At 37.3% G+C, this 18,787-nt stretch overlaps 1 long non-coding RNA gene across 3 annotated transcripts in view; it reads left to right on the top strand.

The window, feature by feature from the left end:
- The window catches only part of LOC143661440 (uncharacterized), a 138,313-nt gene extending 122,640 nt beyond the window's left edge, over window positions 1-15,673 (top strand). For all 3 annotated transcript variants that reach the window (XR_013164589.1, XR_013164590.1, XR_013164588.1), the window contains 2 exons: window positions 12,548-12,717; window positions 15,372-15,673. This is a non-coding gene — a long non-coding RNA (uncharacterized LOC143661440). The remainder of the gene's footprint in view (window positions 1-12,547; window positions 12,718-15,371) is intronic.
- The last annotated feature ends 3,114 nt before the right edge of the window (window positions 15,674-18,787 follow it).

Genomic DNA, 18,787 nt, shown 5'->3' with positions numbered 1-18,787 from the left:
GGGCTTAAGAAAAGTAATCAGGGAGGACAATAAACTATGGAAAATATTTCTTTTTAATATAATATGGTAAAATTGATTCAAAGGATATTGATAAGCATAAAATAAATTTGAAACTCAGACATCAATCCTTAAATAGTGCAATTTTCAAACTAATGCCAATTAAATAATTTGTTACTGATATCAGAGCACTCAGGTACCTGGAGATAAATGTCAGTTAAAAATTATGCTTCTACCACATACTGGCTATGAATTATTCAATAAAAGTATGGGGGTGATATTGTTTACATTTCTTGTCAACTTCTGATTTTCAATAAATGTTTAAAAATAAAAAAATAATTTGAGGGAGCTTCACAATAAAATTGGGAATAGAAACAGATAGCACTTGTTTGACCCTTCATTTTACCTTCTAGGCATTTGCAATCATTTATGTGCAAGATATGTTGACAGACAATATGCATTAAAATTAGCCCCATCTTTTTTATCTGTCAAAAAGTAGATTTGGTCAAAGCTAAGAGATCACCTATTCCAATACTTGTATCTTACAGGTGAGAAAACTCTTGGCCTGAAATGTAGTAAACTGACTAGCTCAAGGTCACACAGAGAATAAATGGGACTGGAAACGCAGCCCCTTGACTTAGTCCCAGATACCCGCTGACCCCACTTCTAGAATCAAAGCTGTTTTTACAAATTTGGGGAGATTAGAATTTTTGCAGATCATTTAAAATTTTAAAATATTTCAAATACATCCTGAAAATTCACAGGAATGACATAACTCTGCTATATCTTCCCACCTAATTCTATCAAAATTTAAAACATTGCCATATTTACATCAGATTAAAAAATTATAAGTCAATTTATAAATATTTCCAGTAGCCTGAAAATAATAATGATAATAATAATAATAATAATACTGCTGCTAGTAATATTAAATAGACATTATGGTTGTGCTTACTATATACAATATTTGCATGTATTATATTATTTTATATACATCACACTTCGTTATTGTCCTAGAGTTCAATTCTACTTTTCTTGGAGGAAAGTCTTTGTTCTTTGTCATGATTCTTCTTGACTGACATAGTCATGCCTTACAGAGCCTTGTTTTTCTTCTGTTGGACCAAAAGGCCTCTAATAGGCTCAACAGCTTCTTTGCAGGGGTACTAACAGATGCTTTATCTTTGGGTTGGGTGATGTCTCCTGTCAGGTGCCACAAACTTAAAGAGCAGATATATTGCTGGTTTTCAGTCACCACTTTTCCCCATTACTGGGGAAGTCCCATTACTGGGACTCCAATGGCCATCCTAATTGGTTCAGGCTCTCATCCTCTCTGGCCTGGTTTGCTACTTCGATCCAGCTTGCGTTGATAGACATAAGATTTATATATCTATATAAGACTTATAGCCTTAAGACTGGTGAAGCAGCTCTTTCTCTACCCCAGACTGTGAAATAGACTTGTGATTGCTCCTTCCTTAGAGCCATGATGGCGCTTTGCATATTCTTTGATTATAGGAAATTTCCCAACCTCCTGTGTACGTTGAGCTCCTCTACCAACCCTCACGCTCCTTGAAGGTAGGGACCAGCAAAAGCCTGGTTGGCTCAGCAGCCCTTGATGGATGTTTGTGGATTGAAAAGGTGCACACTCTGCTTGTCAGAGGGCTGCTGGTTGCTTTGAAAACCATAAAAGGAGGGATCAAATTTGATATTTAGAGAAACAGTAGTTATACCTTGGAACTATTGTTGTTGCTTCTGGATTTCTTTCTGCACACAGAGCTGTATCGATGGGTCATAGCAAATAGCCCTATCTGTAAGCTTCAGATAAACAAATCATGTAGCTTTTTCTTTCAGGTTAAATAACCCCCAATTCCTGTAGTCATGATTTGTAGGCCCTATTTTCTAATGCTTTAATCATTCTCATTGCTTTTCTCTGGAGCTTCTCCAGGTTCTCCATTCACCTTGTGTTTCAGGCTCCAAACTGGCCACTGTTGAAATTCCAAGTGAAAGAATTATCTCCGTGTTCCTTTAGAAAATGCTCTCATTTGTACATAAATGCTTTTTCACCTAATCAGTCAGTTAAATATTAACCAGTCATTTATGCTATACATGGCATGGGGCTTCAAAGGTTTTGGTGATTACAAGAGATACAATTCCTCCCTCTGAGCATGGCTTCTTTTTGTCAACTTTACATGAAAAACATTATATTTAAAAAATCTGTACAGTGTTCTGCTTATATAAAGTTGGAGTGGATTTCCATGTCAATGAAGAATGCTGCCTCTTATCACTTTTGTTTATATTAAATTAATTTAATGGCTCATCTGCCCCATGAATATAATAAATTTACTTCTAACCCCCAGTATACACTGTATTAAAGAGGTAGAAAATTATTTAGTGAATCTTTTGCATTACATACTTTTTTATTTTTTTGCGTGGCAGGCATCAGGACTCAAACCCAGGTCTCTGGTGTGGCAGACAAGAACTCTGCCTGCTGAGCCACCATGGCCCGCCCTGCATTGCATACTTTTAATAGGCTCAGTTTTGGTCTAACTTCTATATTCCATTCTAGTTCAGCTGAGCATTGTATTTCTATTTTACTGGAGAGGGTTTCTGTTCATACTAAAATGCTTATGACATCCAGCTAGAACACAGTAAAATTATATCGCTGCTGTATACTACTTTATCTTTTAAAGTAGATTCCATGGCTCTTTTCTCATCTGACCTTCATAAGAACCTTATTAGTAAAGTTAGGTAGGAATTCTCCACCCTCAACATTCATCTGACTACCCTGAGATAAGGAACAACCAAAGTGTTACAAGTTAGTGGAATGATAAGTGTTCTGACTGTGGGTGCAGGTTTTTCCACCAGAGTTCTTCACAGTTTAAGAGGAAATTGGACCATTATTATTATATAAGGTTTCTATAGATTAAAACTTACATAAAAGCCTTATTTGATTACAAAAATTTCCATATATTATGAATGTTATTTTCAAGATAAATATTTTTAGCACACATACAACACTGTGTAATGTGATATAACTGTGCTATAAGCAATATAATTATAGGATTGAAAATAATATTTATTCATAGACCATTGTAAAGATTGTGGTCTGGTAGAACAACTCAAAACTAAAGATGCATTACAAACACCTTTCAATTCTAATAGCATATCCTTGTGACTGTATATAAACTCACTTGGAAGTACTGTCGGAATTGTAATTTTGGGGTCCTCTGAGAAATGCATCATGGTTTGAGTGTCCTTTCTAGACTTCTCTGCAAGGCCCTATTTTTCACTTCTTTACCTGGTGTCAACTGAGTCATTTCTCAAGATGAAGGTCTAAGGAAGCCACAAGAGGCTTTGACATAAACCAAGCATTCTTGTTAACCTGCTGTTTGCTGGAATCAATTTTCTTTGAATGACACATAAATCCTTTCATTTACTGCATCAAATATATTTAAATGTATAAGATAAAATCAAAGTTTTATTTTTGTAGCCAATTTGAAGAGGTTGAGCCAAATATACATTAATTTCTCTGTTCTTCTGCAAAATTGCTTTTGTTCCAGGTACAAATTTTATTGATTTTTTAAAACTATTTTTAAGTGATAGAAAAAACTACTTACATATGTAGGTTCTTAATTTTTTTTAAATAATATTTTTATTTTGGAATCTCTGTTTTTTTAAAGCAGCTTTATTGAGATATAATTCACATACCATAAAATTCATCCAAAGTGTAAAGTCTAGTAGTTTTAATATATTCATAGAGTTGTGTAATCATAACCACATTAAATTTTAGAACATTTTCACTACTTTCATAAAAGAAGCCCTATACCCATTACCAGGTCCTCTGCATTTTCCCGTAACTCACTTAGCACTAGGCAATCGTTGTTCTGTTTTCTGTCTTTCTACGGACAGCGCCTATTTTGAACATATCATGTAAGTGCAATCAGATAATAGGTGGCTTCTTTAACTAGGTTCTTTTACTTAACGTAATGTTTTCAAGGTTCAGCCCGTTGTTGCACATGTCAATGCGTCATGGCTTTTTATTGCTAAATAATATTCACTGTATGGATAGACTGCATTTTATTTATCCATTCATCAGTTGATGAACATTTGTGTGGCTTCCAGTTTTGGGCTGTTATGAATCATGTTGCTATAGATATTTGTACACAAGTTATTGTGTCAATGTGTGTTTTCATTTCCATTGGGTATATTCCTAGAATCAAGATTTCTGGGTCATGTGGTAACTCTGTGTTTATCACTTTGAGGAACTGCCAAATGGTTTCCAAAGTGGCTGCAGCGTTTTACATTACACCAGCAATGTATGAGGGCTCTGATTTCTCCACATCCTCCTAACACTTATTATAGCCGTCCTAAAAAGTGAGAAATGGTATCTTATTGTGGTTTTGATTTGAGTATCCTTTTTGGCTAATGATGTTGAGCATCTTTTCATGGGTTATTGGTCATTTATATTACTTCTTTTAAGAAATGTTTGTTCAAATACTGTGTGCATTTTAAAAATCAGGTTGTTGGACTTTTTATTGTCAAGTTGTAAGAGTTCTGTATATATTCTGAGTGTACATGTCCCTTATCAGGTACTTGTTTTTGCAAATATTTTCTCCTATCCTCTGGATTGTCTTTTCACTTCCTTGTTGCTATTCTTGGAAGCACAAAAGTTTTTATTTTTGGTGAAGTTCAATTTATCTCTTTTTTTTCTTTTGTTGCTTGTGCTTTTGGTATCGTATCAATAAATTGTTGCCTAATCTAAGGTCATAAAAATTTTACTACTATGTCTTCTTCCAAGAATTTTATAGTTTTAGCACTTACATTTAGGTATATGATCCATTTAGAGTTCTGTTTTGTGTATTGGTAGGGGAGTGATTCAGTTTCATTCTGTTACAAATGGATATTCAGTTGTTCCAGCATCACTTGTTGAAAAGACTGTTCTTTTCCCTCTGAACTATTTTGGTATCCTGTTGAAAATCAACTAGTCATAAATGTAAATATTGATTTCTGGACTCTCAAATCTATTCAATTTATCTATATATCTATTTAATACTCATATCATACTGCCTTGTAGTAAGTTTGAAATTAGGAAGGATGTATCCCCAACTTTGTGTTTGTTTTTTATTACGTGGGCAAGCCCCAGGAAACGAACCTATGTCTATGGCATGGCAGGCATTAGCTCTGCCACTGAGCCACTGTTGCCTGCCCCCAACTTTGCTTTTTCTTTTAAGATTGATTTGGAAATTCTGGATCCCTTGCATTTCCATATGAATTTTAAAGGATCAGATTATCGATTTTTGCAAAAAAAGGCAAAAGGTATTTTGATAGGGATTGTGTTGATTGCATTGATTTATCTGTAGATCAATTTGGGGAGCATTGCCATATTAATAATATTAAGAATTTTTTAAAATATTAAGCTTTTAATCCATTACCATGGGGTCCCTTTCCTTTATTTAAGTCCTCTTTAATTCCTTTCACCATTTTATCATTTCCGAAGTATGAGTTATGCACTTCTTTTCTTAAATTGATTCCTAAGTATATTATTTTTTTGATGCTATTTAAATGGAATTGTTTTCTTTGTTTTATTTTTAAATTCTTCATTGCTAGTGTGTAGAAATTTAATAGATTTTTGTCTATTGATATTGTATCTTTTTAAACTTGATGAACTTATTGGTAACTAACAATTTTAAGTGTATTCTTTAGAGTTTTCTGTATACAAGATCATGTCATCTTCAAAGACAGATGGTTTCACCTCTTTTTTCCTTCTGCATGCTTCATATATTTTTTTCTTGCTTAGTTGTCCTAGCTGGAAACTCCATCACAATTTGGATAGAACTGGCAAAAGTGGATATCCTCATCTTTCTCCTGGTCTCTGGGGAAAGGTTTCAGTCTCTTACCATTAAATATGATGTTAGTTGTGGGTTTTTCATAGACATGGAATTCTCGATTGACATGATTTTTTCTTGCTGCAGTTTTAATATATCATCTAGTTATCTTTTGGCCTCCATAGTTTCCTATGGCAACTTAGACATTAATCTTATTTGGTTTCCCTTGTATGTGATACATCATTTTTGTCTTTGCTGCTTTCTGTTTTTCCTTTTTGTATGGCTTTCTACATTTTGACTGATGCATCTGGGTGTGCTTCTCTTTGGATTTACCCTATTGGGAATTTGCCAAGCTTCTTGGATGTGTAGTGTTCTAGTTTGCTAGCTGTCAGAATCCGATAGACCAGAAACAGAATGGCTTTTAAATAAATGCAGGTTTACGGTTCTAAGGCCATGAAAACATCCCAATTAAAGCAAGTCTCTAAAAATTTCCAAATTAAGGCAGCAACAAAGAGGTTACCCTCATTCAAGAAAGGCTGATGAAGTTCAGGGTTTCTCTCACAACTGGAAAGGCACATGGCAAACATGGTGACGTCTGCTGGCTTTCTCTCCAGATTTCTTGTTCTTTTCCTTCTTCATCTCTAAAGGTCTCTGGCTGCCTGGGCTCTGTGATTTTTTCCAAAATGTTTCCTGTTTTAAAGGATTTCAGTAAACTAATCAAGGCCCACCTGGAATGGGTGTAGTCACATCTCCTTCTACACAAGGGTTAATATCCACAGTTGGGTGTGTCACATCTTTGTAGAGATAATCTAATCGAATTTCCAATTTACAGTGCTGGCTAGGGATTAAAAGAAAGGGCTGCCGCCAAAAGATGGACCAGGGTTAAAAAATGGCTTTTCTATGGTACATAATCCTTTCAAACTGGCACATGTAGATTAATATTTTTCATCAAATTTGGGAAGTTTTCAGTTATAATTTCTTCAAATATTTTTTTCTGCTCTTTTCCCTCTCTCCTCTCTTTTGGTAGTCCCAGTAAGCATATGCTTGTGGATCTAATGGTACATCATATTTCTCTGAGACGATGTTCATTTTTCTTCATTCTTTTCTTCATTCTGTTGTTCAGATTGTTTAATTTCTCTTGATCAATATTCAAGTTCACTGATTCTTTTGCTATTTCAAGTATACTCTTCAACCTCTCTAGCAAATTTTTCTTGGTGGTTTTTATACTTTTCATTTCCAGAAATTCTATTTAGTTCTTTTAAAAATAGTTTCCAATTAATTCCATCTGATATTCTGTGTTTGATTTCATCTTGTCCTTTTTCTTCTTTAAGCATGGCTTCCTTTAGTTCTTTGAACATATTTAAAATAGCTGTTTTGACATTTTTGTCCTCTAACTATGACATTTGCAGCCTCTCAAAGGCACTTTCTGCTGCCTGCTTTTCTTTTCCTCTGAATGGATCTTATTTTCCTTTTTCTTTATATGCCTCATTAAAAAAAAAACTGGACATTTTAAATAATATACTGCTGTAACTCTGGGAAAAGATTCTTCCCACCCCTGTGTCTTCTTGTTGTTGTTTGCTTGTTTATTAGTTTTGTGACTTGGCTAGAGTATTTTAGTGTAGTCTATTTGCCTCTTAGCGGGCAGCCTCTGGTGTCACTCCTCAGAGGGCAGTAACTTTGCACCTGGGATAATAGTGGTTTTAGCAGGGCCATCTATGACTGTTTCTTTCCATGTCTTATGCTCTGTCTATTAAGCTTCTAGATGGTCTTCCTCTATTGATATCACGCCGAGCTATTAGACTAAACTAATTGCTGGCTGATTAGTTTTAACAATGCCTTAGAACATAAATTGCTCTAAGGTCTATCTGATTCAATTAAATCTGGTCCCCTTTACAGGGAAAAGTCTGTGGAATCAGACTTTGAGGCTTTTTCTTAGCTGATCTTTTCCCTGATTCTCTCTATTAAACTTCTAGCTGGTTTAAATTTTCATTGTTGCTACCGTAGGCATACCAGCCTCCTCTTAATTGTTTACAACCAAAATCTGCACTGGTTTTGACTGTGTCCTTAGACTTGCGCTTTCCCATGCTCTGTTCCAAGTAAAGTCAGTGACCTTAGGAACAGCCATACACTGTTTGTTCTTAAGGCCTTTCTCTGCATGTGGGCAAATCTTTGTACTACTGCTTCAAAAATGGGGGTGGGAAAGTAGCCTGTCTTTCTCGGAATAAAAACACAGTTTTCAACAAGTTTTTTCCTTCTCATCCTATTGCACCCATATTATAAGAATATGTATTATATTAGGAAATTACCTGTTCAACACACCCATGGCAAGTCATTGCAACTTTTGCCAAGGAAATGACACAACTATCAGCACAAGAACTAGAGCTCTGGCTGCCAGTCTTGATGGAGAGAGCATTAACGCCTCCAGCTAGCAAAAGACCTGGTTCTATTAGTGTGGGGATTGTAGGGAAGGAAGCTGGGGTTGTTTGTAAGGAGACATTTGGATTGGGTGATTCCTGGGCCTCAGCTTCTTCCTCGGGAGATGAAAGGTCCCTAATATTAGAAGGTGGGCAGACAATATCCATAAGTTAGGTGAGCTGTACGTGGCCATGGAGGAAGTTTGGAGGAGTTCCTGGGGTCACAGCCTTTACAATCAGGCATTGGATCGCACCTCTCTCTACCAATACTGGTGTGTGGTGTGGGCAGCCTCTCAGATCTTAGTTTCCTTATGTGTAAAATAGAGATAACATTACTATCTACCTCACAGTTTTTTGTCACAAATTAAACTGAGCATGTAAAAATTTTCCAATGCAATTGAGGAAGATAGTAAGTGTTTAATAAAGAGCAGCCCTTATAATGATTACCAGTCATCAAAGTCAATGCTTTTCAATATATTTTCAGCACTTTTACAGGTACAATAAATCTCCATCAGTATGTGTTTCATAATACGTAGCAATTCTCAGATGTGTATGTGTTCGGGAAAAAAAAACACTTCTAACAAGTTTGGTGCATTCCCTCTTCTACTCTGGGTGGAAACCGTTGGTCTAATCCAGGGACTGGGCTTGGGTGGGAAAACCGTGGCCCTTTCTTTGGTAACCATTTGTGAGAATTGTGGCTGTGGTGGGATAGGGGTTCTCTGGAGAACCTAGAGAGAAGAGGACCCTCCCTCTGTGATGGTACAAAGCTCAGGTCTTTTTGGATGTGAAAAGAAAGGTGACTTGTAGTACTGTCCCCTGGAACTTTATTCACTGATGGTCAGGTTCTGTTATGGCGCCATCCACTTCTGTGGCCACCAGTCACATAGGACCATTGAGTACTGGAAATGTGGCTAGTATGACTGAGGAACTGAATTCTTAATTTTACTTACATTGGATTGATTTAAATTTAAATTCAAATACCCACATGTGGCTAGTGGTGACCACACTGGACAGGACAGATGTAGAGAATATTACGTAGGGGGTTGGGAGGAGGGCAGTATCTGAATTGTTAAGCAAATATTTAGATAAAATTTTCTCTCGGGGAACTCAGTCCCCAATGGATTAAAAAAAGTTTTGGAGGTTAGTTTTATTTTTTAAATGAGAGTATTTTAAGGAATGTTCCAAAGAATTTCAAAAGTATGTATCCTTGTAGACCTGTAAACAGATTTATGCATCTTAATCTAATCATCAGTCGTTATAATAAGTGAGCATAGAATTAAATTTATTCAGTTTATATCAATTTTGAGTTTCAGGTGTGTTATCTTAGAGGAAAAGATGAAAGTCTGGGAACTTTGTCCTCCTTGCTAATGCTTTGTGTAAATAGTCTTTAATACCCTTTTTTTCCCATTGCCTTGAGAAAACTATGCATATAAAGTCCATGTTTAATATTAGTTTATGGTCTTTCAATGTGTTTCAGATTGACTTCAGGGAGTTTGGGTAAAGGTACGTATGCTCTTAGGGAAAACTACCTTTGTGAGTTGAATATCTTCCCATTTCTGAATTCCCTTGAGCATCCAAGGAAGAAGAATTGCTTAAGAAATGCTTCCCTTCGAGGTTGTTCTTTAGTCGGTAGCCAATGTGGAGAGTTAAATGTTTACCTCAGCTCAAGGCTGCAATTGCATCTGAATCTACTGTTCTTTGATTTCATCGAAAGGCATACTTGCATATGGACTGATGAGACATCTTGGCACAGGGTCCTGGATTTCATGAAGGCACAGATTTGGCACAGGACGGAAGAAAACTCAATTATGATTTATGCCTGTGCAGCAGAGTTTCCTATTGATTACCTGCCAGAACTATGATAAAGCAATGTTGGGCCTCAAGCCAATCCAACCATAATCTTTCTTCAGGTTTTATATTTTATGTGATTGCTGAAATTTTCCTAACATTCATGAATAATAATGGTTTGCAAAACTGATCCTTGGATATGCAAATTTGTCTGCAATAAAAGACCCTCTTCTTAGACCCTAAGTTTTCTTTACATTTAGTTTCCAATCATTTGGGATTTATCCAGTGCCTATTTATGTGCATTATTTCACTCTAAGTTTTATAGGATGTAGAAGAAATGAAAATTATTGCTAATGTTTTGAGAAATTTTCCGATAGTAATAAGGAGGAGGCAACTCATCTAGAGGTGAAGATAGAAGTCTAAGAAACAATCACTGTCTAATATTGGAACATTGGCAAAATTGAATAAAATGAGGCCAGGATCAGAGGGATTTGGAACTAGGCTAAAAGTCTTCTTGGACATGATTCTTAGTTGAGGAAGAGCATAAGATAAAAAGAATCACAATTGAGTAGGGGGTCTAAGAAATTAGGGTCATTAAGGGGAATGGCTTCCTTGATGACCAGTTTCCTGTTGAGATGGTGTAGTTTCCTCCATAGTTATAACAAAATATCTAACATTAACATACTACACTCTGTGCCAGGCCTGCTCTAAGTACTTTACACATATTGCCTCATTTAAATCTCACAGCATTGCTGCCAAGGCATTTCTATTATTATGCCCATTTCACAGACTAGGTAACTGTGGACCAGAGAGGATAATCTGCAGTGGCTCCAGGGTCTGTGCCATCCATCGCCACCCACCCTGCCTCTCATCTGTGGAGAGGAACAGAGGGCATGTGCCAGCGTTCCTAATTTGGCTCCCCAGGGAGTGACAGCGCCGTCCATTTCTTACGGTGGGGAACAGAGGGGCCACTGTTTTTTAGTCTCAGGATCACTCACAGGGGAGTGGGTCCAGTCTCCCCATTGTTGCTTAAAGCAGCCAGTTCCAAAGACCCTTCCTCAGTTCTACCTAATAAGTCAGTCAGGGTTCATTGGGGTTTTCAAGTGTGTGAGGTGGTCTCTTATACTTGTGGACTATTTAAACTCTCAGGAGGGTTCCTTCTTTCTGTATTAGCAGAGTGGAGGAACTTAAAACTTCCACAGTGAGGAGAATGAGGTTTCACATGAAACAAATCTTACAGGACACTTGAGACCTTATACAATTAAAATTTTATTTTCATATTTATTGTTACTTCAGAAAACATACCTACAAACATGGTTTGTGTCAGAATCTGAGTTAAGCCATCATATTAGGCAATGTGATTAGATTTTAAGGATGATTTTTCTCCCCTCCAGAGTTATTCAAGGACTTCTTTCACCTATTTTCTTACCACTTGGACCACACACACAACCCACTTGATTGGATAAATGGTATAATTTATCCCATATTCTAAAAGGACAATATTTCCTATCTCAAATTATAGCCCTCTTTTATTGGACAATGGCCCTACATTGTGTGTCAGGTATTTGATTATCAAATTTCAAGTTTAGTTTTCATAGGTCAATGTTTTATATGAGAAATAGAAAGCATCAAGTGAAGCTTATTCCTTCCTATACCACTGCTATCCTCTTCATCCAGTCTTAGAGAAATACATTAGAGACAGCAAATTGTTGATGCATTAATTGAAAATTCCTTGGTCTTTATCCTTGTGTACAAGACGTGACTGCTTGGAGAGTGTGAGTATAATCTCGATAAAGCCCCATTTCAAATGCTTTTACCAAAACAAAAAACAAAAAAACTGTCCTATTATGGTCCTGCACAAATCTGAGCCAATAGGAAGAGTTGACAGATTAGACCATTGACTTTGGGGATACAAAGACTTGTGTTAAGTTTCTCTAAAACTTGGTTCCTAATGATCTGGATGAGCTGACTTCAACACCTCCCCACCCACCCCTTTTCTGACTATGGAGAGAAGTAACAGACATCCCATGTTACATGAAAATTTTGACTCTTATTATTTCAAGCAAGGCCACTGACCCTGCAGGCCAATTATTGTCTGGTAAGAAAGCCACTGATAAGCATTTTAGTATTTTTTACTTTTCTTTTTCCAAACAAGTTATTGTCTTTACTAGATATTCTCATCTTTTAGCTGGCTTATAAATAAATAGCAACTCTATACAACTTGTTGGTATTCCCTTGATGTGCATTTCACAATGGTTTATCTTGGAACACATCCTAGGAAGCATTCTGCTCAAAGCTAAAGATGTTTTCAGTGCTATGTTGATGTTTTATTTTGGTTGTGTTGGATATCTGGTTACATTTGACTCAAAGAAAAAAATTCAGGCCAGTACTATTTTAGCCGTGTTAAATGGAGTTAGGAATTTGGGATTTCAACTGTCTGTTTATCTGGGCCTGCAGTGGGGTTGAAGTAATTTTCCAAGAATAATCCTGACCTTTCAGTCAGTGTACCTTCTGCTCACTTTGTAGGACAGTGGGAGCCTTGCTGACCACCTGGACGTGTGCCTTGACGTGCTTCCTGGCCTCTGCAAAAGCCTAGGAGCCATTGTCTTAGTGTAGGCATCTTGTGTTCTGACACTGGAGGACAAATCCAATGGCACAGGAGCAGCTGCTCTCAAAGCATTTGCCACAATGCATTTGTAAGTTTGTCATCACAAAATAGTCATCAAAACCTAGGATAAATAATAGTCAGAGAGGATTATTCATGCCTCCAGATATTATAAAATAAATCCCTCGATCAAGGCTTATTGGCAGAGACCTGGAGCATTAGTTTGGTTGTGTCAGCCTGTTCCTGCCCCCTTTTTCCTCTTCTCCTAAAGATTGCCATTTCTCTGGACTATGTTTGTGCATGTACCACCAGCTTTAATCAAGAGCCATTTTAAGAGGTAGCCCATGGATCTTTTGGTACAAAGAGTCAAACAGCTGGGATGGTTGCTCACATCATCACCTCATGTCCTCTTTACCAGGATTCTTCGGGAAAGTTGCTGTCAGATCTGTGTACCAAGAATAGTGGTACTTCCCTGAGACGTTTGGATCGCTGGTATCTCATTGACACTGTGAATTGTGTAACTGATAAGGCTCCTCTTTTCATGTTGGCTGTCAGAGAATTTAGGACCAAATTTATGGCCTACCCATTACACATGTGTGGGTTATTATTCAGCATTTTTAGACTCCTTCTTGGCTCTGCTTCATCTCCACCCTTGTTTTACTTTCTTCTCTTGCCCCACCTTTTTTTTTTTTTTTTTTTTGTGAAAAATAGCATATATACCAAAAAAGCAATAAATTTTCAAGTACATTTTAACAAGTAGTTATGTAACAGATTTTAAAGTTTGGTATGGGTTTCAATTCCACTATATTTCATTTTTTCTTCTAGTTGCTCTAAGACACTGGAGACTGAAAGAAATATCGATATATTAATTCAGCAGCATATTCATTTGTTAAATCATATCTTATCTATGATACTCTTACTTCTCTTTTTTTGTGAAAAATAACATATATACAAAAAAGCAATAAATTTCAAAGTACATTGCAACAATTACTTATAGAACAGATTTCAGAGTTTGGTATGGGTTACAATTCCCCAATTTTTGGTTTTTATTTCTAGCTGCTGTAAGATACTGGAGACTAAAAGACATCAATTTAATGATTCAGCAATCATATTCATTTGTTAAATCATATCTTCTCTACATAACTTACATAACTCCACCATCACCTTTGATCTTTTTGTCCCTCTCTTTAGAGATGTTTGGGCTATGGCCATTCTAACTTTTTCACGTTGGAAGGGTCTGTCACTAATATGGGGTAGGGAGATGAAACAATCTGATGTTCTGGAGAGGCTGGGCTAGGTTTCAGGACTTATCTGAACCGGGGACCCATCTGGAGGTTGTAGGTTTCTGGAAAGTTACACTAGTGATGGAACCCTTGTGGAATCTTACATATCACCCTAGGTGTTCTTTAGGATTGGCTGGAATGGTCCTGGTTGGGGTTGGCAGGTTATGATAGGTAGCAAGGTCAACCTGAAGCTTGCATAAGAGCAACCTCCAGAGTAGCCTCTCGACTCTATTTGAACCTCTCTCAGCCACTGGTATCTACTTGTTACACTTCTTTTCCCCCTTTTGGTCAGGGTGGCATTGTTGATTCCATGGTGCAAGCACCGGGCTCATCCCTGGAGGTCATCTCCCACACTGGCAGGGAGACTTTCACCCCTGGACGTTAGGTCCCACATAGGTGGGGGGGCAATGCTTTCACTTGCAGAATTGGGCTTAGAGAGAAAGGGAGTATTGTCCCACTTTTCACTGATACTATTTGGTCATATCTTAGGTGTCTTGTTGGCTGCTTCAACTTCTTTCTGGAACAGAGCAAAGTATGAAAATAAGCACTTATACATAAATTAAATAACTCAAACTGGGTTTTAAAAAGAAGTGCTACAGATCAGTTAGTGGAGAGAATAGAGAGAATTCCAGATGAAGGGAATAACATGAGCAAACATACAAAGAAAATGTAAGTGGTTTTGCTAAGGGATATGATAAAAGGCTTCCTATCACAGTTCAGTTGATAAGCAAAATACTCAACTGAGATCTATTAAAGAAACATGAACAAAGATGAATGATGTAGAAATTGCATTTAACATTTCTTAACCTAATATATTTTATTTAAAGAATAAATTTATCAAGATATTTTAGTTATTATACATTAGAATTTGAAATCTAGCATAACTTTTGGGAAAAAAAGAGCATTGAGATAAGAAAATCACACTGATAGCTTAATACATTTTCATGTCACAGAAAGACTTAAATGGAGGTATTCTTTCAATATTTTTCATGCCTTCCAGAGGTCATGTTTACATCTATTTGAGAAACAAATATGGAAAAACATTGAAATTTTATGGTGAGATTATGTATAACTTGGAAATTCAAAGGAATATAAAATGGCAATAGTGAAAATAACTCAAACATAGGAAACATGACTGTCTTATTATCTGGAAATGATATGTAAAATATTTTAAATCTCAAAGCTCTGTTTTTACTGCTAGATCCAAAAGGTTGAGTTTGTGTCTAATTTGCCTCTGCTACATACCTGACCCATGGTCGATGGTCCAGTAAATATGTGTTCGACAAATGAATTAATTAAGTGAATGCAAAATATAGACTGTATTTGTACTCGAAACTGGTTTGGCTTTGGAAAGTCAATGACAGGGGCTTACTTTTGCCCCATTTGGAGAATATAGGCCAAGGTAAAATTCCGTTCAGAGTCTGTATCCCAGGCAGCTATTTAAATGTTGCTATTTTCACAGGTCACTGAAGGACCGGCTTTTCCTCTGCAGTGTGGAGCCAACTGCTAGATGACTGTTATCTGAAAGAATCACCCTCCTGTTGGTGTTGGGGTAATAAATGATGGTGCTGGGAGTGCTTAAAGACCATCCCATTTTCCCCATGGAGGTGAGGAAGCCGATGATTGGGAAGTGATAGCATTGGACCGAAATTACTCAGCCCATTTCTGTGGCTACTGTCAGGGTACAGTAGCCACATGTACTCCCTCTGCAGACAGGCAGGCCCAGGGAGAATTCTGGCTCATCGGTAAAATGAGGATAATAGTTTCTACTTCATAGGGTTGTTTGGAGAATATAATGCAATAAGGAATATAAACTATTTAGAAGAGTATTTGGCAGTATTTAAACCAAGAGTTCTAAACTCTGGCCAAGTTATATTATTAGAAAATAAAGCATAATTAGTTTGATGGTTCAAAAGTCATTTTTCCATATTACCCTGATTCTTAAGCAGAATGGATTGCATTCTTTTCTAAAGTACCTATACAATGTTTTGTTTGCATGCCATTCCTCTCCTTTCAAATAGGGGTCCTTATAAAGGCAGGGCCTGCCTGCTTGGTTGGAACTTAAAAACGTCTGTTAATTCTACTTGAATTAATTATGAATAATATCCTTCAATGAAATTAATGCAGTGGTCTGAGACCAAAGTGGTGTACACACAGATGAATTTAATGAATAGTCCAATTAATCAAACTATGAATCTTTTGCCTTTACCCAACTGTTCCAGAGAAGAATGATGTAGCCACATGGGTTCTTTGTACACATCAGGGGTTTTCAACCTCAGCACACTTGACATTTTGGGCCATATAAGTCTTTGTTGTGGAGGCTGTCCTGTTAATTGTGGATTTTTAAGCAGAATCCCTGCCAGTAGTACCTGCCCCACTGCCAGTGTCCTGGGGAGCAAAATCTTCCCAAGCTGAGAAATACTGGGATAGATTATATCAAATAATCACTTCTTCCTGTTACATTTTATGATAAATCTCTGGAATATGCTTTGAAATTTGATCATGGGTTCTTTTTTTTCTGAAGCAGTTTAAGAACAGAGAATGATAATTATCTGTTCTGGGAGGTTCAGAAGGTTGGATGAAATAACATTTGAGGTACTTCTCAGCTTTCTTTCTTGAAGATAGAGAAGTCCCACATGCCTCCTTTGGGCTGCCTCCTCCTTTCCTGCATATGTAAATACTTAGCTTACAGTATTCAAGTTTGCTCTTCCATGATGCATTATGTCAGGACATTCTGTTCAAAATTATTAGAAAATAGTCATAAATCTTGCCTCCTTTAAAATCTTTGTGCCATATTTGTTTATCCGTTTCTAATTTGCCTAATTTGTCTTGTCTTTTCTATCTGCCCCATGTGTTCTGGTAGTATCCTAGGCCTATTGTGCATAGTAGAACAGAAGTTTTTTTGTGGTGACCATAGCAGTGCACACCTCTCGAATCTCTCTGCACATCAGGAGTGGTGATATACATGGTCTTGGAACATATCCCAGCATGGCAGCAGTAGCAAACTTCCAGCACCTACTCCAACTCTCTAGCTGCCCCACCCCACAGACAATTGAGGCATTATTCGGAACAATCCTAGAGTTGTTCAAAGAACCTAGCCAGGGCCCAGGAGTTGCTGTTTATTCAAGGTAGTAGATTCAGGAATGATATGGCAGTAGCGTTATAGTTGTGCTTAGTAAAGATTTGTACTAATATCACTTGAGGCCCTGGCCCTTTCCCACCACCTTCTCCTGCCACTGAAAACAATGCTGTATGTATTTGGGGCGTATGGAATGTTCTGGGAAATCACGCCTTAGGAATGCACCCAAGTATACAGTGGCTTCTGGGCGTGTTGGCTCAGCCCGTGGCATTCCCCTGTCCTGGCTGTGCGTCACTGCACCTGTATGGAAAAGTCAGGATTGTACATGCTTTCTTAGGTGCCTGTGGGGTTTGTGAGGCATCAGACGGGGCTGGGTGGGGAAGGTATAGAAAGCCAAGATGGCTCTAAAAAACTAGATGCTCCCTTTGTCCCTAGAGTGCCCCTAGCTTCACCTGAAACAAGTATGAATGAAGGCTCTTCCAAATACTGACATTCATCAATTATGAGTGTGATCAAATTAAGATAAATCACACTTAGGTGGTATTATGGTTTAATCCCCCCAAATATGTTCTTATTTGGATATTCTTTAAAGATGTGATTATTTAAAACTAGTTAAAATGAGATCAAACTAGATAAGGGTGGGCCCTAATCTAACATGACTGGTGCCCTTATATGAAGAGGAAATTTGGACACACAAAGGGCAGCATGCTACGTGACAATGGAGGCAGAGATTGAGATGTTAGAATTACAAGCCAAGGGATAGCAAGAGTTGCAGGCAAACCACCAAAAGCCAGGAAGAGGCATGGAACAAATTCTTTTCTACAGACATCAGAGTGACCATGGTTCTGGTAACACCTCGATTTCCATCTTCTAGCCAACTTAACTGAGACAACACATTCTGTTGTTTGCAGCTGCCAAGTTCATGGTAGTTTGTTACTGCAACCCAAAGAAACTGACAGGTGGTGAAATGCAGAAAGACCAGACTTGAGAATGTCCACTGTCCATAATTTTTAAAAAATTGGATAAATACTGGTGACAGAAAAAATTGGTTGAAGGAAGGGGTAACAACTAACTGAAACCGTGAACCTTTTAAGAATGGTTCTGACTTAAACACAGTAAAGGACAGCTGTGAACATCATTTAGAAAGGCCTCACAAGTGGGATTCCCACTTATCTAAGTTTTTTTTTTTGTACTTTGTATGAAGCATGGAAGAAAATTTATTTGAATGCAGTGACTTGTTTTGGCACGTTTTTATTGGCTGTTATTCCAGGTTATGGCTTTTATATTTTCCTCTTCCCTTGCACTGATATTTAATGAGTACATTTTAAAGGACAGTTTTGCTCTTTTATAGCCAGGGTGCTAGCTCTAACAACTAAAAATTTGTAAAACTGTACGCTATCGCTTTCCAACATGATTCATCAGTTATACACCAATAAATAACAGTGATTTCAAGGATGATTAATCATAATCATTATAAAACACTTTGGCCAAGCCAACATCTGTTTCCATGGATACGGCAGCGGCCATCATGGGTTTGTAATTTATATGTTTTAGTTATTGTTCCCAGATGACTATAAGGACCATTCTACATAATATGACCTTTTAACTTTAGGCCCAGTGGGCTCTGTGGTTTACATGCAGCCTGGAGTCCTCTTGAGAGATTTTTGTTGAAAATTTGTGGAGTTCTAAGGAAATGAAGCAGGATTTCAAAGATCTTCCCACTGTTACTTGCTTGAAGAGGTAAAAGTATTGTGGTGAGAACAAATAGTAGTGCTGATGGCTCTGTCAGTGAATCATGG

Source organism: Tamandua tetradactyla, chromosome 17 (assembly GCF_023851605.1).
Source record: "Tamandua tetradactyla isolate mTamTet1 chromosome 17, mTamTet1.pri, whole genome shotgun sequence".
Taxonomy (NCBI): Eukaryota; Metazoa; Chordata; class Mammalia; order Pilosa; family Myrmecophagidae; genus Tamandua; species Tamandua tetradactyla.
The sequence above is the reverse complement of the archived record's forward strand: the minus strand, read 5'-3'. Positions and strand labels throughout refer to the sequence as shown.